Raw genomic sequence first — 26,742 nt, forward strand, 5'->3', positions numbered from 1 at the left:
AAATCATGAAGTCTGCTAACAATTTATATGCTGCTGTACTGATGGCCACTCAAAATCGAGGGGGAAATGTTCTGTCCATAATACTTTGATTCCGTTAGAACACATTACGTGTGTCAGCAAAATGACTTGGCTTAAAGATGTGGTTCTGTATTTGACGGAAAGGGAAATAATTGTCTTGTGATTTTCAACTTTACACTTTGCAAGTACTTATGTGCTTGTTAAGTATTCCACTCCTGTGCCATTAAAGTACTCCCACAGACCTAAGCTCTCATTTTTTTTGTTTCAAAGCTCTATCATCATTATTTCTTGAGATATTGGACTCAGGAGAGTGGAGGGGGCCGCTTTTTGTAGCTGCCATTTTGAATTAGGGCCTGCCACCATGAAATCCTATTGCTTGGCAAATCACGGGAGCCAAAAAACATGAACCATTTAAAAAAAGAAAGCTCCAATATAATGTTCTACTCATGACACGGAAGACTGTTTTGGAGGGTGCATTAGGTCAAATGTCACTGGAAACCAAACTGGGCGCTGTTACTTAGTGGAGGTGGAAAGGACCATCAAGTCACAGCTAACATATGGTGGCCCAGCAGGGTTTTCAAGGCAAGAGACCTTCAGAGGTGGTTTGCCATTGCCTGTCTCTGCATAGCAAGCATGGAGTTCCTTGGTGGTGTGTCACCCAAGCACTAGCCACGGCCCACCCTGCTTCCTTTCAAAGGTCTGACAATAGGGGGTTAGCCTGGACCATCCAGATCTGTTGCTGAAGATATAAGAAGGTTGTACTCCAGATCATCTTCCTAGACCTGAAAGAAAATGGCTTATCTGATTTTCTTGGAAATTCAGTATTTCCCAACATGGACAGAAATTCCAAATAACCATGGTGGTCCAAATAAAATACACACACACAAACACACACACACACACACCCAAGCAATGTAATCTTTTTGTTTGGATCAATGAACACTAGTTTACGGGAGTTTCTCATGCCAAACCTGCAAAGTAATATTACCAAATTTGCCAACTATTAGGGCCATTCCGCACAACTTAAATATAGCCGAAGTCTTATCTTTTGTAAACACTATTAATTTAACGTTCCGCATGACGTCGCAAACAAACCACAAAACTCCCGCCAAACTCCAACAGGAATTGGAATTGTATAGCGCTCAGGGGGAAATCCAGAAAAGTGGATTCCTCCTGAAAAAAGCTCTGAGCACAAGCCGCAACACATCAGCAAAAGACATGTGCATTCTCAAAATAGCGGTAGAAAGAATGTCCCTCCCTAGCTCTCACCCCTGAGCTTCCGGAGATGTGATCGCCATTTCCCCCCCTTAAACCAGCAAAATCAATGAATAAACGAGGCTTCTCCAGCTGAAGTCCCTCCACAAAAGTGCTTAACAGTGAAACAAAGCTCCCTTCTGCAATTGCCTTTAAATACAGCCCCCTGTTTGACACTGCCCATAATTTCGGCCAGAAATTGCACCCATGGGGTGAGGGGAATTTTTTTTTTTACTTGAAGAGCATGTAAAGTGTTAAGCACCAGCTCCTACGCCAGCGAAAACGGTCTTTCTGAGACATTGAATGAACAAATATGTGTTGCTACTGGTGTTTTGGGGTATTTAAAAAACAGTTTTAAAGGGAAATGATATAGGCTAGATATCAGGTAAAAAAAATTTCACAGTCAGAGTAGTTCAGCAGTGGAATAGGCTGCCTAAGGAGGTGGTGAGCTCCCCCTCACTGGCAGTCTTCAAGCAAAGGTTGGATACACACTTTTCTTGGATGCTTTAGGATGCTTTGGGCTGATCCTGCGTTGAGCAGGGGGTTGGACTAGATGACCTGTATGGCCCCTTCCAACTGTGATTCTATGATTCTATGATTTTTGGGAGCACGAACACAACAGTTCACCGGCTGTTCTGTTTGATTGACGGCCAGGGGCAGGAAGAAGCATGGAAAAATATTGCCTCCTTTGTTGCAATTCCAGCGAGACTGGAAACCTGTGGGGAATGAATTGACCGTTACTGGGACTTCAATCTTCCACTAGAATTGAAGGTATGCGGAATGATGAAATTACACTATTAAATATAGCGTTTCTGCATACTGCAAACATTTAGCAACATTGGTCATTGTGTGGAATGGCCCACAGTCTTAAGTTTTGGTAATATTAAAACTACCACATTTGTCTCTGTTCTTAGCCATGGAACTTTGTCTGTTCCGTTGGGCATGTAGAGACGCTTGAAGGCTGAGAATTTTTCTTTCGTCAGAGACAACTAGGATACAACCTGATAGTAGCTCTATCCATCACCATCCAATCACATCAGTTCTAGAGCATATCCTGCACAACATGCAGAGAGATGGTTCCAAGTTCAATCCACAGCAACGCCAATTAAAAATAGAACAAACAACAGGTGATGGGAAAGATCTCTGCCTGGGACTGTGGAGAGCGGCTACCATTCTGAGCAGACAGTGATTCAACATAAGACCGTTTCAGAAATCTCCTTTCCCACTCTGCCCCACACCTTTATTTTGTGTTTTAACATTTGGCCCAATGAGTTCCAAAGATCAGATCTGGAGGGGGGAAAATGCATACAAATTATGTCACTTTTATTATGGCTGAATTTCTGTCTTCAGTTTTTAAAAAATGCATACAAATTGGTATTTTTTTGTTGGTCCCTATAAAAGTTATTACTTTGGGGTTTGGATATTTCCCTGAACCCAATCACCTAGCCACTTAAAATCTTGTCAGCATTTTTTTGTGCATGTTTACTCTCCTATCCCACTCTAGCTTTTTAGCGGGCTGTAATCTACGATCTTCCCCATTGCCCCATCTGGCCCCAACTCCTCACTGACTTGTCAATGAAGTGTTGCTTTCAATAGACATCTCACTACGGCATTTCTTGGAAACGTTTTCTTTTGTTCCGCTTCAGCAATTCTGCATAGCTTTTGGGGATGGCCATTTGCACTCTTTATTTATATCAGCCAGCAAGTCTCTGGCCTTTATTAATTGAAAAGGAAGTGCATGAAGGTATGGGATAACCATTGCTCCCTCTGATGCTGACTTCTTCTAATTAAGGTTACCAGCTCTGGACTGGGAAATTCCTGGGGGTGGAGCCTGGAGAGGGGAGGGACTTCTGGAGAGCATAATGCCACAGAGTTCACTTTTCAAAATGGCCATTTTCTCCAGTGGAACTGACTGACCTCTGTAGTCTGGAGAGGAGAGGTTTGGAGAGGGGAGGAACCTCAGAGGGGACGGACAGTTTCCGGCTGGTTTAGATAGCATGAGTCACAACTGGGTACCACGGATCGTTCCTCTTACTGCCTTCCATTCCAGGGTGGAGGTGGAGGCCCTGGGAAGCATCAGCCTTCATGTTGCCATCTTTGCAACTTAGTCCACCCAGATCTTCAATGAGGCCAAAGGAGCGGCTTGCCGGGTCTGCATATTCCTTCCTAATGCAGGAATACTCCTAAACCAATGTGGTGGTTTAAAAAAAAAAAAAAAGCCACCATGTAAAACTCGCAAATGAGCCAGGAGGCTGTCCACATGCCAATCCACCAGGATGTGAAATTGCTGCATCACCACGGACTAAATGACAATAAACCTACCACCTCTTATAAATTAAGAAGGCTTTAAAAAAAATGATATTCGCTATTGCAACTTTTTATGGCTGTTTGGTAACTTTAATCATTTTGCAAAATGCAATTCCTGGTCGTAAATTCTCCGCCGAGTACAGATTTAGGGAGATCTAGAGGACTGCAGCAGGCTGATAGGTAGGTTTTAATCTGACAAGGCCAAAAAGTCGATTAGATTTATATCAATGCAGGAGCTACCCTGTAATTGCAATAGGGCAGGCTTAACAGTCGTTTGGAATACCAGCAAGGCGATGAATGCAACAGGAACGTTTGAAACTCAAGAAGGGGATGGGAGATCATTACTTACCTGGGCTTGACAATTTATGCAGGAGTCAACCCCCCCATCAAAGGACTGAGAGCCTGCCTGAAGGACGTTGGATCTCTCCTACTTCCATGGGTGGGAGTACGCTGCTCAACGTGTCCTCGGAATGCAAGCCCACCCCAAAGGACGCCTTGCTTATCCCGTTTCTCTCAGACAAATATTGCTAGTGCAAAATGCTGTCAAGTCGCAGTTGAGTTATGGCATTCCCCGTAGGGTTTTCAAGGCAGAAGACTAACAGCAGTGGTTTCCCATTGCCTGCTTCTATGCAGCAAGCCTGGACGTCCTTGGTGGTCCCCCCCCCCTCCCAGTCCAAAACAGGGCTGAGCCTGCTGAGGTCCCACGACTGGACAAATTCAGGATAAAATGGGCAGGAAAACCATCCTAGCTGCCTCGCTACCACCCCCATGCTGTGCTCCTTTGGATTTTTGATTTCTATAATTCTGAAAAGCATTAAACGTTCCCAAGTTCAAAACAATGGGACCCCCCAGGCCAGGTTTGATTCTGCACTCCTCCACAGGCAACCAGCTGGGTGACCTTGGGCTCACCACAGCACTGAGAAAGCTGTTCTGACCAAGCAGTAATATCAGGGCTCTCTCAGCCTCACCCACCTCACAGGGTGTCTGTTGTGGGGAGAGGAAAGGGAAGGCAAATGTAAGCCACTTTGGGACTCCTCTGGGTAGAGAAAAGTGGCATATAAGAACCAACTCTTCTTCTTCTTCAGGAATATCAGGGCTCTCTCAGCCTCACCTCCCTCACTGGGTGTCTGTTGTGGGGAGAGGAAAGGGAAGGCAAACATAAGCCGCTTGGAGACTCCTTCGGGGAGAGAAAAGTGGCATGTAAAAACTAACTCTTCTTCTTCTGAATAGGGGCATATGTTACTCATTCTCACCACAGATGCCAGTTTCTGCAATGAAGCATTTCCCCTCTCATCTAATCAAGTGGATTACAATATGCATTGTGCCTCTGCATCCTTCGCTCCTTTCTTGCAGCACCCCTCCTACTTTCTGATTAGGATATCGGGACTCAGAGATCTTCATTCTGACTCATATCCAATGAAGAAAACCTTGCCTATTGGAGGCCTATGCCCTGAACATCTTGATGGTTTCTAAAGTGCTAACTGGATTCCAGTCTACTTACTCTACACACTCAATGGCTCTGAGCAGGTAAAGCAGCTGGTGGCAGCAGCAGAAACTGAGTGCAAGAGAGATTACCTCCTTACACCTCTCCCCCCCCCCCCCGCAGGGTGCTTTGCCCTGCAGGTGCAAATCTGTTGGAGGTCCCTAGCCCGAGGGAAATGCACCTGGCCTCAACCAGGGTCAGGGCCTTTTTGGTCCTGGCCCCGATCTGGTGGAATGAGCTCCCGGGAGAGCTGAGGGTCCTGACGGAACTTTCCCAGTTCTGCAGGGCCTGTAGAAAGCTCTTCCACCAGGTCTTTGGTTGAGGCAAGGGCAATAAGACCTGGGTCCCTCCCTGAGCCAGCTAGGTCATTGGGGAGCCTGGGGAGTTGGGGGAGGGTTATTTTTTTCACCACCAATGGGTGGATTTTATTGGGTTTTACTGGGTTTTATTGTATGGGGGATTTTATTGTGGGCTTTTCTTGTTGTGACTCGCCACAAGTCACTGTGTGGGAGTAGCGGGATATAAATAAAATAATCAACCAATCAAGGTAGTTTCTCCTTGACTCTCATGTACATCTGGTGCAACAGCACATTAATGACGAGTAGGGCACACTGGGGTACAGTGTGGCCACTCTGATGCAACCACACTGGGGAAAGGAAGAGGAGGGGGAAAGACAGGGGGAAAGAGGGACTTTTGGTGAAGAGTTACAGACTCCGTGCTTGAGAGTCTGCAGCCATCTTAGCGTTAACCTCTCCTATAGCTCTCCCTTTGTGAAAGTTGGCCCACCACCAAGTGGTGCCTGGAGATCCCAGGGAAGTACAATTTGTCTCCAGTATCCCTGGAGAAAATGGGTGAACTCTATGACAGAGTTATCACTGATTGGGTACTGGTAAGGTTGCCAGCTCCAGGATGAGAGACTACTGAAAATTTGGGAGCAGAGCCTGGAGAAGACAGGGACCTCAGTGAGGTATAAAGCCATGGGGTCCACCCTCCAAAGCATCCATTTTATGGCTCTCCAGATGTCCATGAGCCCCTGCCAGCACCATGGACATCTGGGGAGCCACAGTTTGCGTTTCATCCATGGGGAGTGAAACTGATCTTTGTTGCCTGTAGATGAGCTGAAATTCGAGGAGATCCTCAGGCCCCATCCAGAGGATGGTATCCCAATGGCATTATACCCTCCTGGAGTCCCTCTCTGCCACAAATCCTGCCATCTCCAGATGCCACCCCCCCCCCCAAAATCTCCAAATATTTCCAAACCCAGAGTTGAAAACCCTACTACATGACTGATTTAAGTGTGCAGCTGATGTCCCCAATAAGCAGATTCTTGGTTGAAGAAATCTCTTTATTGAAATGATTAGCAGAACAGGTATGATATGTTCTTTGCCGAAAATCTAGTTAGCGCAAGCCCATCTACCTTTGTGGCTGTCCCAAAGCTGACTCCCCACGCACCCTTTGGCACACAAAATGCCAGGTGTTATAATGCCACAAGGCTACCAAAACAAAAGCAATAAAGCAAACTATACAAGGTATACCAAGAGCCGCCCAAGGTCAGGAGATAACCAGGAGATTCAAAGGAGGCTTCTTGGAAATTTACCGCAAGCCTCCTCAGGGTTGGAAAGTTAAGATAACAAAGCTCACAAGACATTTCCCAGCAGGCCCCATTCCTTAGCAGAGTAAGAACACCAAATAAATGGCATATTAACACAGAGATAAATGCAACACAGACAGAGAAACGCAACACAGATCATTAAATCATCATGGCAAGAACATGTGACAACAAGATCTGACAGAAAATTGCTCATGTCTCATCTGGTTTTGCCTTTTAGTGATTTCATGTCAACTTCTACAAACAAAACGCAGGCCTTGGGCCAGTTGATGCTGCACCAAGGAGATCAGAAAAGTGTGTAAACAGGAGTCTCTGCACAGTTACACAAAAATCCGGTCCCTTCCTCCAAGCCTGCGATTGTTGTTGGGATCAGCTGCAAAATCAATAGGTGACTCCGCAGACTGGCATGCATCTCTGTCATCGGTTCTATATATGCTGAGTCACTCTTTCCTTCTCCCTCTGAATCCAACTGCTGAGCAATGGATGCCCAGACATTACAGAATAATATTCATTTCAGGCCAGTTATAATAATAATAATAAATAATAATAAATAGAGCCTCTTGTGGCGCAGAGTGGTAAGGCAGCGACATGCTGTCTGAATCTGTCTGCCCATGAGGCTGGGAGTTCAATCCCAGCAGCCGGCTCAAGGTTGACTCAGCCTTCCATCCTTCCGAGGTCGGTAAAATGAGTACCCAGCTTGCTGGGGGGTAAACGGTAATGACTGGGGAAGGCACTGGCAAACCACCCCGTATTGAGTCTGCCATGAAAACGCTGGAGGGCGTCACCCCAAAGGTCAGACATGACTCGGTGCTTGCACAGGGGATACCTTTACCTTTACCTTTATAATAATAATATTAATGAATATTAAAAATATTTTAAAAAGTTTAGATGTTGATTTCTTAAAATGTAAATGCCCCTCCTTCTTGGGTGCTGATGCAAACAGCAGCAACCAAGCAAATGCTTTGGCAAGGCCACTGGATTGGGCTGCCAGCACCCCTCCCAGAGTGATACCAAATGCCATTCACTCCATGAAATTAATGCTTCCAATATAGTTTTCAGCATAGCAGCCATTTATGAATTTGTAGGAATATTACGGTTATATATTTGCAACCGGCTGGCAAGTCAGCCCTACTCCTTATTGCTCCCCGAACCTGGGTAGCTATTTTAGGATAATCCCATCCTTGGTGAGATATAACGTGTTCCGCTAATATATCCTCAAATGCCTGATAAAAGGACTTGCCCCAACAATGTATGAATATTTAAACCACTCTTAATTATTCACAGCACTGTTTTATGAATATTTGCCAAAATGGGGAGACACACTGGGAAAAAAACTCCTTATGCACTGAAGAGGAATGCATGGGAAGAAAAGTGATCCTGGGATGACAGAACTGCTATTGGGCCCATCTATGACACTGGTGAGAGCCATGGGGTGGAGAGAACTAAAGGAGACCCAAATGGGCAGGAGAAGAGTGCTTGCAGAGATTCCAATATGGAGATATCAGAAATGGCAGGAGGATTTGGGCAAACGAGAAGAAAAAAGGGTGGTACAATAAATTCTGTAAGTTTCTGAAGAATTTGTTTCACCTGTATAGTCTTATATTTCCACTGGAGGTCAACATTAAGCTGAGCAAAAAGAAAAGTATTTTGTCTGGGACTGAGGTCCCTGTCCATTTTATACGAACATCAGAAGAACCCTGATGGTCCATCTACTCCAGCATTCTGTCTTACACAAAGGCCAACCAGTCGCCCTCAAGGGCCAAACAAACTGGACCTTTGGCCAAGAAGTACCATGACAGGAAGTGAAATCAGAAAATGACATCACTTCCCTCATGGAGCTCTACCCCCAGACATTGTCCCCAAATCACCAGGATTGTTACAAGCTGGACAGCCCTATGCCATGGATGTTTAGTGAGAACTGTACACCCTTTACAAGAGTGAAGTGCCTGGCACTGGGCACCTCCAAAATACATGGCTGAAGATGTTGTGGCTCTTCGAGTCTGTTTTCTGGAGATCAGTGGTCATTCTGGGAGATCCCCAGGCCCCACCTGGAGGGTTGGCAACCCTACATGGTGGTGGCAAAGATTTTCTCATATGTGGCCTTCAAGATTGTATGGGGTCTTCAGGATTTGCAGAAAAAACAGGAGCAATCTCCATCCATTCATGTAAAAGTGGACCTTTGATTGATCCAAAGGCAGGAATGCTTGAAGTTTGCTTCCACGGAGGAAGTGTTGGAGAAGACGGTGGTTGAACAGATCCAGGCATTTCTGGATGAAATTGGCTATCTAATTTTTTTTTCCAGTCAGGGTTGGCCTTGTTTATGATACAAAATCACTTTGGTGGCAGATTTTTTTATGCCAGTTAACCCAAAGGGAAAATATGTCCCTAATAGTCATCTTGGACCTCTTAGCAATATTTGATATCATCCATCATGTTTAGTGCATTGTTCTCTAATTTTGTAATCTGGTTTTATTCCCCAATGAGTGTATGGTGGACTACACTATATTTCTTGACTCAAGACGCAGGAGGGGTTTTCCTCACAAAAGGGGTTTTCCTCACACAACCAGCCGTATCCAAAGGTTGGTTAGTTGGGACAAAAATGAAGGCCTTTTAAGTTGCTGTCCTCTCCCTCTCATGGTGTCCTGAACTGGTTGGCCCATGCTAGTTCAACCACATCAGATTTTGGAAGCTAAGCAGGGTCAGCCTTGGTTAGTACTCAGATAGGAGGCCACCAAGGATCTCCAGGGTTTCTACACAGAGGCAGGCAATGGCAAACTACCTCTGTTTGTCTCCTGCCTGGAAAAAATCATAATGTCATCTATATGTAGGAGATGGCATTTTCCACAACATATAGCTGTAACCTGTAGCGTTGCCAGACTCCCTGGTGAAGCAGGGATCCCCCACCACCAGGCTTTACCCCCCCCTGCCAATCAGCTGGCCAGTAGGGGAACTTCTCAGTAGAGAGAAGGCCCAGACTTCATCATTGACAAAGTGGCAATGTCACTTCCAGCATGCATAGAAACTCATATCATCACAATGGTGATGTCATGGCACTGCTCTTGTATCTGGGCAAAAAAATCTATGGTAGAAGCCATTTTTACCATAGAGTTGTTGCTAAAGCCAATGGTGTTGCCTGGTGTCATAAAGTGATGACATCACTTCTGGTACATGCCGGAAGTGATGTAGCCCAAACACCAGCAATGTTAACCTGGATCTCCCCCCACTCCTGGTAAATCACCCCCATGCCCTGTCAGTTGCCAGGAGGAACCTGGTAAGCCTTTTCCTGTGGCATCAGAACACAATCCCCTGGCCTACTTTGGTTCCTGTAAAAGTTTGCTGGGTGCCAAGTCTCTCTCAGTTCCCAGCATGCTTCAGATCATTTGCAAGTGAGGATGGGGGGGGGCATGTTTGCCCAACACCATCGCCTGCAGCACCATAGTTGGCTTCTTCTCCGATGAACGAAGGAACAGCAAACATGTTATGCTGGCCTAGTACCTAATTGCCCAGGTAACACTTTTGTCGATCTTCTCCTCATTTTCCCCTGGACTGGCATTTCTGTGGCTGAATCCTTCTGGGAGGCAGGGCTGGCTGCAGTGTTCCTATACCCCTTCTAGGAGTTTTGCCTGCAGCGCTCAGAGTTCAAAATTCGACATCGGTGTTGACTGCTGGGAAGCCACCGAGCGGGACTCGGCCATTTTGCAAATCTACCTCATTAGACATGTTTGGGGGGGCCTTATGAGCGAGCTGCAAGTATAAATATTATATTTGCCTCCAGGTTATCTTTAAAAATGGATTTCTTTCCTCCTCTCTCTCTGTTTCTGTTGCTGCTTGTCAGACCCCTCCGTTCAGCAAGTTCCCAACTTTGCTGGCCTGCTAGACGGTGGCCGAGCTGCAGACGCTCTCCTCTCGTAAGGGCCTTGCCTCGTCTTGCCCTGCCAATTAGCCAGGCCTTCAGCCTACAGAATATGTATTGGAGTTCATTTGTAAGGAGGACAGGCAGAGTAAACAGAGCGGGGAACAGATTCTCCTGCTACCTCTGCAAACTCACAGCGGACAGACAGCTCCGTTCAATTCATCTTTCTCTTCCAGGATGATGAATTCTCAAGCAGGGAGGTGAATGAGAACACACTCCTGTTCCTCAGCTGCTGAGTCAGGCATCATAGCTCATTTGGAGGCACTCATGGACTGTGCTCTCCAGCTCCTACACACTCAGGACTGGCTCTCATCCCCTTTCCACTCTCTCAAAACTTTGCCCCAATAGGGATGGTTTAAGGATTTGCAAGGCCCGAACCATCAGAGCCAGTTTTAGCATTTGTGAGGCCCTAGCAGAGTACAATTGAGACAGGAGCAGCCAGCCTGGGGGCAGAGAAGCCCTCCACAGTGGGAAGGAGTGTCACTCTGATTGTCCTTAAAGAGGGGAAAGCGGGGAGAAGGGAGGCTACGGTCCTGTTCCATGGGGGTACGGCACTGTGTGGGGTCCCAGGAAGCACAGGGCCTGTAACATGTGCTACATGGATAAACCGGCCCTGGGGCCACCCCCTCCCACCAGGATCCTTTCAGCAATCCAGTGTGCATTTTGCAAAGGTAAGGTGGGAGAGGGGAAGCACCTTCTCTTAGTTCTTTGCTCACTTCCCCAGATTTCTCAGAGACCTCCTAAAGAACCCACAGACTGTCTCCAAGAATGCATTGCTGGTTCTTATTGTTGCTTCATGAGAGCTACCACATGGTCCCTGAGAATATTTAATTTGCTTCATGTTTCTGTGGTCACAGACTGGTCCTTTAAGTTACCAGGTTTCCTGGAAGGCTGATGCTCTTGAACATCCCTGTAAGCCCAGACTAACCTGATCTCATCAGAGCTTAAGAAACTAAGCAGGGGAGGTCCTGGTTAGTATTTGGTTGCCACCAAGTTAGTCCTGGAAGGTAACCTCGGGACCAAGTACACAAGGGTGTAACCTAGACCTGGCTCCCAGTAATGAAAGTAAGATTGTATGCCAGAAATCAAAGAAAGCATTATTGTTGTTGTTGTTGTTGTTGTTAAGATTTATTGGCCTGGCAAGAGGCTTGGAGTAGCTAACATCAATAAAAACAAATGAGGTAGGTATGAAACATTTATAAACAGCAGTTTGACATTTTAAACTACAAACCCAATTGAGTGCTCCAGCTCTGGCCACGTAGGTCAGAGTAATTCTGACACTGATGTTATAATCAGCTTTCAGATGGAGAGTGAGTTGGAGGGGGGCCCTTTCTGATGTCATGCCATGCTTGTGTTAGCCTCAACCATATGCCTGGTAGAAAGCCCATTGTAAATTTGTCAGCTCCAATAGGACCCAGATCCCAGCTGGCAACTTATTCCACAAGGCTGCAGCCAGGGCCGAAAAGGCCCACCAATCACACTTCTTTGGGCCAGGGTGGGACTTTCCTGGTTCGTGCCCATTCCTAGTTGTTGTTGCTGTTATTATTAAGAATAAAAATGTTGATGATGCTCTAGACTCTGAAGGGCTGCCACCACTGTCATTTCCCTGTTCAAATGGGAAAGTCCCAAGCGGCGAGGCTATGGGATGCTCTGATGCTCTATCCTGCCGAGCCATGTGTTGTTGTGAGCAACTGTTTCTTGGAAGCTTTTAACCTTTTCAACCATCAACTGGCTGAGCGGGCGTTCTGAGGAAAGCACCCTGCAGCCATCCAGGCTCACTTCTGCCCACCGGCAGCAGCACTGAGGCATGGAAGTCAGCCAGAACCACGGAGAAGATGAACATGCCAGGTGCAAGCTTCCACTTCCCTGCAGAAGCACTGGGGGAGCCTGTTGGCAGAGTGTAAATATGAAAAGGAGTAGAGCACCAGCTGCCTAAAGAATAAATAACTTTACTGAGAATTGTAACAGCTTTGTAAAGAAGACAGAGGAAAGAATCCTAGCAATCTAAATTACTGTTCTTCATCTGAAGGCGAACGAGGAGGAAGTGTGCTCAAAGGAGCAAGAAGTCTCCAGGTGAGCCAATCAGAATGCAGGAGGAGATTATTTGAAAATACCAGGAAGATCCCAGTATAAATGCGTTAACTATACATCTCCTCCAATGCTCCCTGTAGGATATTTATCATACACGCTGTTGAAGCATGCACGTTGACAGTTCTTCTATATTCTAACAGAGCCTAGAGAAGGGCTAGACTGTGCCGGCCACTGAAGGTGATGGCCATTGTGGAATTTTTAAAATTGTATGTGTGCTGCTGCTCCTCCATCCTGGTACAGCTACCTGGTACAAGGGGGAAAATGTGTGGTTCAATAAATCCTATAAATCAGTGATCCCCAATCCCCGGTCCGGGGACCGTTACCGGTCCGTAGATCAGTCGGTATCGGGCTGCGGCTCCCCCTCGTACTCCTCCCTGGCTGCCCCCTCGGGGGCTACCCTGCCACTGGCTCACCTTTAGTGCTCTCCAGTGGCCGCCATGGCTGGGGCTCCCCCTTGGTGTGGCACTGTGCAGCTGCTGTTGGCATCACCCCCACAGTGGGTGGTGGGAAGTCAGGGACACCAGCAGGAAACAAAGTGGAGCAGGGACTCAGGCGGCTGTGACATTCCTCGGCAAAAGACTACCTCCCCTGGGCCTCAGTAAAATTGTCAAGCATTGACCGGTCCCCGGCAATAAAAAGGTTGGGGACCACTGCTATAAATTATCAAAGAATTTGTTTAAGCTGCAGTAATATGGTCTTCTATTTCCACTGGAGACCCACATTAAGCTGAGCAAGAAGAAAAGTATCTTGTCTTCGGTATCTTTAATACTGAACCATCGAAAATAACCAAGACTAGTATCCTAGGTATAAACTAGTTTCGGTGGACTTCCTCAGTAGTGTGATTACTGCATGTGACCAAAGTGAATTCAGGCAGAGCTCATAGTCTCTTGGATAACAGAAAAGAGGTCATAGTTCTAACTTGTTATCTAGCGTCTTGGTTTTCCAACTGATCCTCAGACTAGAGAGATCTGTTCCCCTGGAGGAAATGGATGCTTTGAAGAGTGAGTTTTATGGTTTTACATCCCACCAAGGTCCATCCCTCCCTAAAGCCAACCTCTACCTGCAAATCTCCTGGAACTTCCTAATCTGATGGGACTCTACTTGCCATTGAGGCCAATGCTCTTCGCAAGCCCCCAAAAGCTAACGTTCAATTCCCCAAGACACCAAGGAGCAAGAAAGGAAGCCAGAAGGCAATTAAAAAGCAGAATTGATTGTCTGGCCACCCTTCGGGTTAATGAAAATCCCTTAGGGAATCGAAAGGAGATTTTTCTGAACCTGCGCTTGATCCAGCTAAGCAGTTTTTCAGCAGATTCCCTTCACAATATGCCAAGAGAAATGCAAAACATTTGTTATTTCTTTTTGAAAGGAAAAAAAATCAATGGGACAAAACATTCCCTCTAGACCGATAGTATTTATTTCAATGTTCTGTCAATAAATATAACAAGGTTAGCTTTCTATCAGGTGGGGGGGGAGTGGAATCATTGGAAGGAAGTTCTATTTGTTAGGCTTGATTACGGAAAGCAATCGATATCATAAAATTCCCCTGTTGCTCTCCAAAAGAAAGATTGCACTCCGAGGAGTCAGACTGTCATAGATATTTATGATTTGGTCCTCCATTTTGCAACTGGCTGCAATTCCCTGGAGCTCCCATCCTCCAGCTTGGATTCCTTCCTTGGTGCAAAGGAAACTGGTATCGCCAGCTCTGGGCTCCCTAGTTGTTTGGGTGGCGTCCAGGGCAGGTGAGCTGGCAAAACTCCCTGCAGGAGCTCCGCCATTCCAGCTGCAGAACACAGGCAAAGGCATGCCTCTTGTTCCCCATTTTAGTCACATCAGAATAGATCATGCAAAAGCATACATAGTAAACAGGTTCCCAGGCGGCCATTTTATTATTATTATTTTGTCCGGGGCGATCCAGCGGAGAGACTCCCTCGGACGGCTTTGTAAGCTGAAAGCCCTTTCCAGCGTCTCCCCCGATTAGCATCACTATGCGATTCATGGTGACAGACGAAGGGGAAAGAAATTGCCACGAGGTCACCATCCAGGTCACAGCCCACACAAAATGGGGCTAAGCTAGACAATTCCTAGACCGTGCAGAGGGAAAATGGACCACTTAGCTCATGTACCAACTTGCCTGGATAAAGGCCACAGAAGGGAATGGCTTTGTCACGAGAATGTCGGCGTTCCCCAGCACAACAGCTGTGCCAGCAGTTAACGTCCCAAATACATTGTTAGAGGCTTGCGTGCCAATGTTCTCCCCCCATCCATTGCAGCTTGACAGTGTAGAGCAATGGAACTGTTCCGGGTAGTCAGGTCCTTGCTGGGCCAAAATCTTATCTGCAGTGAGTTGAAATGGCTATCTCACTCCGGTCTCGGGCCATCTAAACTGGCTCCCAGTTTGGTTCCAGGCCTAATTCAAGGAGTGGGTCAGCAGCAACTTCTCAAATTAGGCCAGCAGGAAGCAAATAGTCCTATATGACTTGAGTCCAGCATATCTTCAGGACTGCCTTCTCCTCTATGAACCTGCCCTTCCACTGCTGTCCTGATCAGAGGCCCTGCTTAGGATGCCCTCCCCAAATGAGGCACCTGTGAAAAGGCTCTCTCAGTGATGGTGCTGAAACCATAGAACATCTTCCCCAGGGAGATTCCTCTGGCTCCCGCTTTCACTGTCTTCTGCCAACAGGTGAAGACCTTTTTGTTTGATTTGGTGCACTCCAGATAACTGTTAATGGGCCCCCTCCTTCATGTACATTGGTCTGTTTATACATTTCTACTGATTTATACTGGAAACAAAGCCTATTGCAAGTTGGAATGCAATGGGCACTAGGATGGGCTTTGAAGGGGGTGGGGCAGACCATATCCATCCCCACCCCCTGCCCCCCGAGTCCAGCAGCCCCCTCCCCCCAGGCTCAGAGCCCCCCGCCCTTCTGGTCTCACCGCCCTCCTCCCACCTGAGTCCCCGGCTTCGGCACGGGGCTTGCACCAAAGTCTCCCCCCCCCCGCCCCCCTCCCGCCCGAGTACCTAGCTTCTGGGTGGGCAAAGGAGCAGTGGTTATCTTCTAAAAGGGGTTATCTTCTAATTACATAGAGGTGTAACATTAACTGCTGTACCTTTAAGCTTGTTTTTAACCCTAAGCACAACTGTGAAAACAAGCTGTGATGCTTAGGCGATTCATCTGCCTATGTGGAAGATTGTTATTATAAAGTTCAAGGCTAGAATCTTACTAAGGTGAAAATATTTTGTCAATACACTGCCAATGGTTCACACAGTTTTGTGCCTATGTTATTATCGGTGTTGTTATTACATTTCTAGCTGTTAACATGCTTGATGCGTGTCGTTGGAAGAAGAAAATCAGCAAACTGAATCAAGATATTGAAACAGCCTTTATCTGGAAATCTGTTATTGAACGTTTCTATTTTGGATGCCATCTTCCATCAGCATTTTCAGAGCTGTTGTTATATAATCGTAACATTGAAGAGACGATCGTCCAGTTGAAATCACGCTACGGACAGTGTGGGGAATGTTTTAACATCCCAGCTATACAGAATTGTGTGGTAGTTATGTTCGTGTTTCATCTTCTAATGAAATGAATTTTATTTTGCCTAATACAGTTTTGCATTTTGCATCTGACTTATTCATGCTGTGTACTTCCCTTGTTGTTTGGTTTACTGCCCCTCCAAATGCCATTTCTAGAAGGGGGCCCAGCACCCCATAGGCCTCTTGACCTCTAAAATCAGCTCAGGCTATCCTACTCATATGTTAAAATATCCGCCTCTTAAAACTTCTAATTTCCTAAGGCTCAAGTGCATCAAGATGGCAAACACACTTAGCAGAAACGTCTTAACTCACTGTTTACCATAATCAAAACCAAATCTATGCAGATGCCTTCCACAGAAGCAGGGGAGTGATTTTCCTCCTCAGTATAACAATAGATACATGCCTCTGTATTGAAGAGCAGCTGGAAATTATTTGTAATCGGTATGTAAAATCTCTACATCTGCATTCTGCTTTTCACATTTTGGGGGATTACAGTGGAACAATAAATGCCACCTTGATTTCAGGATCCCAGCCGTCTCTAATGGCCCCATGGTATTTTTTTTTAAAAAAATAAACACCTGTTAAAAATGTGTTGAACTTTACATTAAACTTTTGATAACCCTTTATCCTGCTTTGACATTTGATGGCCAAAATGCAGGGAGGAAAAATGTTACCATGTATAGTTAGGGTAGCCAGCCCAACAGAGATTGCTTCCCCTAGAGAAAATGGCTGTTTTGCATTGGGATGTGCAAGCTCAGTAGTGTGCATATTTCAAAAGCATATGAAGAATATCCTACAGGGGGCATTGAAGGAGATGTATATTTAGCATAGTTACACTGGGCATTTTCTGATATTTTTCATTTGGCGATTTCCTGCTTCTTTGGACAAACTTCCTTCCTGTTTGTGTCCAGAACAGACAGAATGAATGCAAAATAACAGGGAGACAGTTAGTCAGAAGTCTCGCTCTCGGCTTTCTATACAAAGTTTGTTTCTCTTCACAATTAGACTATTTTATTATTTTAAGCATTCTGGTGCTCTGTACTCTTTGCATATTTAAACTCTGCCAGTAGGGTTATGAATGCAGCAGCCAGGGTCCTCACAGCTACACCATGGAGGGTCCACATTCAGCCCATTCTCCAACAGCTGTGCTGGCTTCCAGGTAATTTCCGGATCAGGCTTATGGCTCTGGTCATCACCCTTAAGGCCATATGTGGTCTAGGCCCAGTCAGTCCTGAGGTGATCACCTTTCAAAGAGCTTTACACTCCACTACCTCCAACTGCCTGGTGATCCCTGGCTCCAAGGAAGCTCACTTGACTTCAACCAGGGCCAGAGCTTTCTCCGTCCTGGCCCCCACCTGGTGGAACGAGCTCCCAGAGGGAATCAGGGCCCTGACGGAATCTGAACAATTCCACAGGACCTGCAAAAGGGAGCACCAGGCTGAGGTCGACCAGAACAAATCACCTTCCATTGGCCTTCGAGCCTTCTTCCCATGAAAACTATCGCTGATTTGTCCAACCCACGGGGCCGTCAGAACACTGTAGTTAAATTACTCTTCTCACCATTGTTCTACTGTTCCATCATACTGTTCTATTGTCATCACTGTACTGCTAATATTTACAACTATTAACTTATCTGTACCGTTCCCTGTTCGCTAAAGACTATGTAAGCAGCCCTGAGCATCAGGGGAGGGTGGTATATAATTAATTAATTAATTAATTAATTAATTAAAATCCAGTGAACTCTATATAGGTTGGCCCTGTCAGAGTCACACCAGAAACAAAAACTCTCCTTGGCTGTCCTGTGGTCAGGGGATCAAGTATAATTCAGGTGATCTCCAGATCCCACCTGGAGGTTGGCAATGTTATATCTTCTCGGCTGGATTTCAGGATTTTTTTTTTTTTTTAGGATGGGGGGCTATTTGCAAGCTTAGTTTTATAAATCATGACTGCCTGAGATGATGGGCAAAAGTGACTTCAGCTGTGATAGCTGTAATTCTTGGTTTCATTTTCTTCCAAGGAGCAAAACTCTGTCCCCTTCCCCCTCCCCTCCAAAAATAGAACTCCTCCTTTTTTAGAATGTAACATTTTTGGTTTACCAACTACTCTCTTAAGAGATGGGGCGGGGGAGTATCTGTTGTTTTAGATGTGACACATTCTCCTTAAAAAACCAGGAAGAAAGTTGAGACGGATGTTTGTTAAAATAGTAGTCATGGCCTTCTAATAATGCTTTGCTGACATGCCTTTGCTTAGGGAGAGAAATCATGTTAGCCATTGGCATTTTGCCATTGCCCTCTGCAGGAATAAGAGTCAGTACCTGGTCCCCACTCTCCATGTTACCTCTATGATTAAAATGTAAGAATTTGGATTAATCTTTCAAAACCAGCTATTAATTCCAGACTCTTCCACAGTTGGTGTTGCTATGATGAATCTATAAAATCTGTGTCACAAAGCCAGCGCTAGAAACATCAGAGCACCTGGCAGGTGACATTCACTTATGGGAAATTACACCAGCTCAGCGAAGGACAGATTTCTCAACCACTGAAGTATTAGATTACAAACCTGTGGGATGGAGTGAAGTCTTCGCAACTTGGTCTCAAGTTCTTAGGAGTCCATTTGAGAGGTCTGATTGGACAATCAGCTAACTGTGCCCTGTACAAAGTTTGAGTCCAGGAGTACAATTTAAGACCTATAAAGTGTTATTCCAGGTATAAACCTTTGTGGTGCACACTCACTTCATCAGATACAACAGAATGAAATTTACCACTTCATACCAGTCATATAGGTGAGCAGTCACTTAGCATATAGCATAATGAAGATGTTTGGTTACAACGTATTCCTTCAGATCAATGGTAAAGCACCCACATGGCCCCATGGTATGCTAACATCTATATGGTAGACTTGAACTGCAGTCACCCTGAGCTGCCACCAATGACCTCCTACACACATACAGCTATTTTATGCTGCATCAGACTATTTAACCCATCAGGGTCATTTTACAGTGCAATCTTTTACCGAGTTATTCTAGTCTAAACCCAATGATTACAATCAATTTAAACTGGAGCAACTCATCTTAGGATTGTACGGTTAGTCTCTTTCAGGGCGCACAGTATATTGTTTTTTCTGCTCAGTCCAATTCCTTTAGAACTCCAAGGAGGTGTCTCAACCACACTGAGGTTATTGATGTGCCCAGGAAATGCGTAGCTGCCTGTGCATGCCTATAAAACAAATAAACATCCCTACAATCCATGCGAAAGTGCCAATGTGGGAAGAGGAGCATACGTATGCCAAGGGGCAAGGAAAGACAAACTAATCCCCAATGTCAAAGACGAACTTGGCAGGTTGCAGTGCCCTCTTACCTCTCTTCCTTAAAGACTCTGTAGATGGCCTTATTATCGGGAAGAGAACAGAATCAACAGAGATTAACAAGGGTTTAGAAACGAGGGCCGCTCTAGCCCACAGCAAACGTCTGTTTCAGGCAAGGCAGGTCTGCATTTTGCGTCGCTATGCAAAGCAGCTCACTGATGCCATGTGCTTCTGGGCTTGATTACACCCAGCAGGGGACCCTTCTCGGTAATGAGAGGGGGGTGGGGGATTCAACAACCTGTTTCTACAATCACAGCGCGGAAATTTTTACAGGGTGCTTTTTTTTCTAAATGTTTGCAAGCTCTTACCCTCTCCAGCCCTTTCTGTTGAAGACCTATCGTCTCCCTTGAGCAGGCCTTCTCATCCAGGGTTTCGTGAAAGGCTCCTGAGGATTCTTTCAAGTGGGTAGCCGAAGCAGCACAACAAAACAAAATCAGAGTCCATTGGCACCTTTAAGAGCAACAAGGATTTATTTATTCAAGGCGTGAGCTTTCTGAGTGCTTGCCACTGGACTCTGGTTTTATTTTGCTGTCGTGGGGCTTCTTGACAGCCTGGAAGGGTTTCCTGACTCAATGGGAGTTAATTCATTGTGTGTGCGTGCGTGTGTCTGTGTGTGTTAAACATTTATCGGGTGATATGACCATATATGGTCATGTTGAGCTGGTTTCCACCCCGCTCCCAAAATGGCCGACGATGGGACTGGAGGCGGTGGGAAGGGGGGGGTGCAAGTCCAGCCCAAACCAGCTCTGAACTTTACCAACACTACTGCCAGCTTCAAACCAGCCTCTCCGTTGGGTCCTTACCTGTCTACTCTCTGGCAGTAGAAAAGAGCAAGAGTCCAGCAGCACTTTGAAGACTGCCCCACTGCCCCAGCCTCACCCATAGCACCTTGAAGACTAACAAAATTTGTGGCAGGGGAGGAGCTTTTGGGAAGTGAACCATGACTCATGAAAGCTCATCCCTGGCCAAAAATTGTGTTAGTCTTCAAGGTGCTATGGGTGAGGCTGGGGCAGTGGGGGGGAGGAGATCAATGCCCCCCCCCTGGTGTTTAGCTCCTGCCTCCACCCTCTGGAGGTAGCAGTAAGAGTTGGGAATGGGGGGGGGTTCTCCGCCATGTTCCTGGGCTGTCGGCAATCGTATCGGTATTTCATGTCTGTTTTAACGAGGTTTTTAATAGGAGTTTTAACTGGACACCTGTAACCTGCCATGATCTTACCCACCCTGAGACACACAGGAAGGGTGTGTTCTAAAAATAAAGATGCGTTTATTTTATTTACTATCACCTCTATGTAAATTTAATGAGTGCCGGTTCTCACCCTGCTGCATTAAATCCAGCGTTCAATGACGGTATCAAAACCATTCTCGGGATCAGGAAATGCTAAAAAGGTACAATGTTTGATGTTTATACTTTCAGCCTTGGGGGAAGTCAATACAACTTTTTAACATCTGTAAAAAAAAAAAAATAGTTGCAAAGCTTTGAAATCATTATTATAGTGTGAAGATTCCAAATCAAACTTCACACCTCGTGCAAACCAACTAAGACCCTCCAAGAGGCAGGGGAAGGCATGAGGTCATAACCCTTTGGGAGCATGTTGATGCCTTACAACATTTCAGCCTTGGTTTCCCCTTTTGGCTTCTTCTGTTGGGCAGGTCACCTTTTGGGGATGTCTAACCTGGACTGGCTTAGAAATTCACTGAGGGTGAGTGGGGTGTCGGGTGCCCTCAGCCCCACCATCCTTCCTCCCTGCACAGAAATACACTGCTCAGTCCCCGCATGTGGTCCCACAGCAGGGAAGACCCAGCAGGGTCTCTCCTCCCTCCCCCCCATCTGCCATGGGCAATGGAGGGCCCTGCTGCTTCCTCAGCTGTTCTTCACGCTTCCCCTCCAAGAGCTTCCCTGTTAAGCAATGTGATAAGAACATGCAGTCACACTTGGAATCAAGTGTCGATATGTATTTTAGTTCAGTCTAAAAAAAGGGAACCGGGTTGTACGGTGAGAATATGCAGGCTTTAATCAGCCTCTGATCGGAGCTTGGAGGAAGGGGAAGGGGGGTCACACTCTCCCAAAAGACGACGATTTCTGTAATCTCTAGGGTTTCCAGGCAGGTAAGTCTACCTGGGAGGCAACTTAAGGATGATGGAGGAAGCACTGAGCAGAAAGATGAAATCGGAAGCAAAGGATTCCTTCTTGCAACGGGAGAGGGACACTGTCTATGAAATGATGCATCCCATTTTCCATAATTAAACAAAAAATATTCAATTATATCTTGATTCTTTCCATAGCTGTTAAAGGAAGCCAGTTGTGTTAAGGCTGCCAGCCTCCTTGTGGCACCTGTAGACCTCCTTCTGTTATAATTGATGATCTCCAGACAACCAAAATCAGCTGCCTTGGAGAAAAAGGCAGCTTTGGAGGTGTGCTCTAGGGCACTGGACCCATTGAGGTTTCTCCCCTCTCCAAACCCTGCCCCCTTCCAGGCTCCCCACCCCCACCCCAAATCTCCAGGTATTTCCCAACTCTAGTATGTATGTATGTGCTGTCAAGATGCAACAGACTTATGGCAATGCAGGAAGGGGCTTTCAAGGTAAATGGGAAGCAGAGGGGGTTTGTTGTTACTTTCCTCTGCCCAGTCCTCCTTGGGGGGTCTCCATCCAAGTACCGACATTGCTTAGCTTCCAAGATTTGATGTTGTGGATTCAGGAGGGGACAGTACCTGGAGATTTTGAGGGGGAAGCCTGGGGGAAGGTGTGAGTAGTGAGATACTTGACAGGGTACAATGTCATAGAGTTCTCCCTCCAAGGCAGCCATTTTCTCCAGGGGAACTGATCTCTGTTGCCTAGAAATCAGCTATAATGGCAGGAGACCTGGAGGTTGGCAACTGCCAAAAATTATTCAGATGCTTTACAGGCTTTAGAGAAAAATGTTTTGGAAATTAAAACATGGAAACAGTGTGCATTTATTAACCCTTTTTAGGCCAAGATGCCTCCAGAACAGGCTGTAACAGGCATTACACACAATTGCACCATCAAAAACAGTGGGATGCATTACAGACACTTGAGAACAATATCTTAGCAATGAAAATGCAGAAATCTTGCACTCTTATTAGCCCTTTCCAGGCCAAAACGCCTCCAGAACACTATGGAACAAGCTGGAATGGGCATTAAACAAATAATAATACTGCAAAAAACAAACAACAACAAAAAACAATGGGCTGTATTAAAGGCATTCCAAACAATATTTTGGGAAATCCAAAAGCAGAAATATTATGCACTAATTAACCCATTCTTGCCCAAAATGCCTCCAGCACACCACAGAAGAAGTCAGAACAGGCACTATATAAATAATAGCATTAATAAAAACAGTGTGATGCATTAAAGGCACTCTAGAACAATCTTTTGAAAATCAAAAAGCAAAAATTGTGTGTGCTTATTAACTCTTTCTAGGCCAAAATGCCTCTGGAACACCATAGAACAGGCCAGAGCAAGCATTAAACAAATAAGACTGCAAAAAAAAAATCACAAAAACACAATGGTGGAACGCATTACAGACACTCCAGAACAATATTTTAGAAATCAAAACATGGAACTCTTGCAACTTTATTAACCCTTTTCAAGGCAAAATGCCTCCAGAACAACATAGAACGGGTCAGAATGGGCATTAAACGATAGTACTGCAAAAAAAAAAAAAAAACACTGGGGTGCATTACAGGCATTTGAGAACAATATTTCAGCAAAGAAAATGTGGAATCACTTTGATGAACCCCTTTCAAGCCACAATCTCTCCAGAACACCACTGTACAGTTTGAAATAGGCATTAAGGAAATAATAGTACTGGGAGACGGGGGAATAGTGGGGTGCATTAAAGGCTTTCCAAAATGGTTTCAGTTGTTTATATCTATTTGATCATTATTTCTATACAACACCAGGTCTTGCATAACTCTAACAAACTGGCTGAAGTGCAAGTGGGGGGCTGAAAACACCCTCGAAGAGCCCTTTTGCTGCCAGTCCCTGTGCTGTGTAGCTTCCAGGAAGTTGACCCCCATTAGCTTAAGGCCATGATTTAACCTCCAAGCTACAACCTGACTTTTTTTTGTGGGAGGGGGGGAGTGGAGATGAAAACATGGCTGAGGCATCTTCAGCCCTGATCCACTGCAGAATCATAGAATCATAGAGTTGGAAGGGACCATATAGGCCATCTAGTCCAACCCCCTGCTCAATGCAGGATCAGCCCAAAGCATCCTAAAGCATCCAAGAAAAGTGTGTATCCAGCCTTTGCTTGAAGACTGCCAGTAAGGGGGAGCTCACCACCTCCTTAGGCAGCCTTATTCCACTGCTGAACTACTCTGACTATGAAAATTTTTTTCCTGATATCTAGCCTATATCGTTGTACTTGAAGTTTAAACCCATTACTGCGTGTCCTCTCCTCTGCAGCCAACGGAAACAGCATCCTGCCCTCCTCCAAGTGACAACCTTTCAAATACTTAAAGAGGGCTATCATGTCCCCTCTCAACCTCCTTTTCTCCAGGCTGAACATTCCCAAGTCCCTCAACCTATCTTCATAGGGCATAGAAGACCCCGCTGCCTGCCACTCCCACCCAATCCTCTGCTGCTCTCCCGTCATGTGATCTGGCCAACTGCCCTTTCCCCAGAGCTCCCTTGGGTCATCCTTACCCTTCCATGGGGGTGTGGATATGGCTAGGCAACCCAATGTTCCAACAGTGGAAACATTGAGCAAGTGGAACGATTGGTAGCCAATTGGGATGGGCTGTCACCCCCATTTGGGGGATGGAAGGCAGCATGGAGCAGCAATGGCTCCTCACTAGCTTTGAAAACCCCTTGGTGGCATCTATGTATTCGCTGTGTCATAACAGTCAGCTTCCATTTTAAATTCAGATTTTCACATTTCCCCACAAACTGGGGTATCCCTCCTATTTGTAGAAACGTATCTCCTGTCTCTTAGGGGCTCCTAGCTCGACCTAGGGATGTTGCAGATATGTTACCTCCATGCCACGTAAAGCTTCAGCTGCCCTTTTTCACTACTAAAGGGACAAGATGTTTTCCTCGGGACCTGGGGTAACCCTAGCTCCAGGCCACTTTATCATATCAATTGAGTGAACTCTCAGAGAGTAGAACAGGGGTAGTCAAACTGCGGCCCTCCAGATGTCCATGGACTACAAGTCCCAGGAGCCCCTGCCAGTGAATGCTGGCAGGGGCTCCTGGGAATTGTAGTCCATGGACATCTGGAGGGCCGCAGTTTGACTACCCCTGCAGTAGAATCATATCCACAGCAGAGAAAAGGGGGGGGGAATGGCTAGGGCCTTTTCGCACGGGGATCTTTGTTGCAAATTGTTTGCGGAATGAAAAATTGCCATTTAAAATAGTGGAATTCATCGTTATGCATACCTGCCTTTGTAGTGGAATCAGTTGCGTTTTTTAGCGTTTCCCACAGGCTTCCGGTCTCGGCAGAAATCGCTAGAAAGGAAGCGCTATTGCCAAGCTCGTCCCGCCCCTGGCCGTCAAGCAGCCAATGGGCAGCCGTTAGCATGCTCCCAAACAGCCCCTTTCCCTTTAAGAAAGGTTTAAAAAAAAAAAACAGACCCATAGCAACGAATCTAGGTAGATTCGTTGCAACGGAGAGACCCATCCAGCTGCCTAATGTGAGCTGTCGTTTGATTGTATGATCGTTGGCACGCTGCCTCGAGTGATAAAAAAAAAATCCCCCCCCCCTCTCACGGGCCCGATTTTCGGCTGAATTAATGTGTAAAAAATAAAGGGACTTTATTTCAGCAAACGGGCTTTTATGTGGTTTGTGCTTAGTGACTAAAGGTGAAGGACTGAAGCCAGGGAAGCCTCTAAACAGAAAGAGGCTCGCTGGTGCGTTTATCCCCGCTCGCTCGGAGAAAAAAAAATGGCGATCGCTTCGCCGGAAGTTTGGAGGACAGGCTCAGGAGGAGGGACTTTGAAGAACCCGCAACAATGGTAACGCACAGGTCTTTAGCGCTAGTGTTGCAGATTGGTTGCAGGAGTGTATCGCTATCCGGAGGGTGAATCCACTTTTCTGGATTCCCCTGAAAGCGCTACAACGAAGCGCTTTTTGCTGATTGGTTTCAGGAGTGTTGCAGATTGTCTGCGACGTCGTGCGTTAAGGCAAATTAGTAGCGTTTTCAATTAGCAACCATTGTGCTATTTTGAAGCCGTGCGAAATGACCCCTAGAGATGCCGTGAAACGCAAGAGACAGAGTTTGTGGCATTTCTATGCAACATTCAGAATTGTACAGTATAATGACAATGATAACTGATGACAAACTTATATTATGCCATCGTATGCCTAGAGTAGGTAAAAAAAAACATCAATTTTATTTAAACTAATAGTACAAACTATTGGAAAATTTCTCTGGATTCTCCATGTGAAGTTCCTTTATATTTCAATAAATCTATTATCACGGCAACTTTTTTGCTGCAACAAACTAGGGTGGCCATTCGGCTTCTTAAGAACTATATATTTTGATTAAAAGGTAAAGGTAAAGGTATCCCCTGTGCAAGCACCGAGTCATGTCTGACCCTTGGGGTGACGCCCTCCAGCGTTTTCTTGGCAGACTCAATACGGGGTGGTTTGCCAGTGCCTTCCCCAGTCATGACCGTTTACCCCCCAGCAAGCTGGGTACTCATTTTACCGACCTCGGAAGGATGGAAGGCTGAGTCAACCTTGAGCCGGCTGCTGGGATTGAACTCCCAGCCTCATGAGCAAAGCTTTCAGACGGCTGCCTTACCACTCTGCGCCACAAGAGGCTCTATATTTTGATTACGCTATAATAAAAATAAGCTAAGAGTAGTTCTGAAAAAGAAGTCCTCAAAGCCTTTATACATATAAACATTTTAGCCAATATTCTTTAGAAAACACAAACTCAGTAATACACACACAAAAACCCCAACAAAACTAATTATTTGAAATGACAAAAACAAAATCCTAGTTAAACCAAACTATTAAAAATGCTATTTTTATGTATTAGTTTAAAAATTGAAAACGAATATTTTCACATTGTCTAACATCATCTAAAACTAATATGACCACCAGCTTTAAAAATATCAAAGGACACATCATACTTCTACCACGTCCCCCCCCCCCAAGAGCATTAAGTTAATCTGATCAAAACAAGTTTCCATCCCAAAAT

The sequence above is a fragment of the Paroedura picta genome, chromosome 5, assembly GCF_049243985.1.
Source record: "Paroedura picta isolate Pp20150507F chromosome 5, Ppicta_v3.0, whole genome shotgun sequence".
Taxonomy (NCBI): domain Eukaryota; kingdom Metazoa; phylum Chordata; class Lepidosauria; order Squamata; family Gekkonidae; genus Paroedura; species Paroedura picta.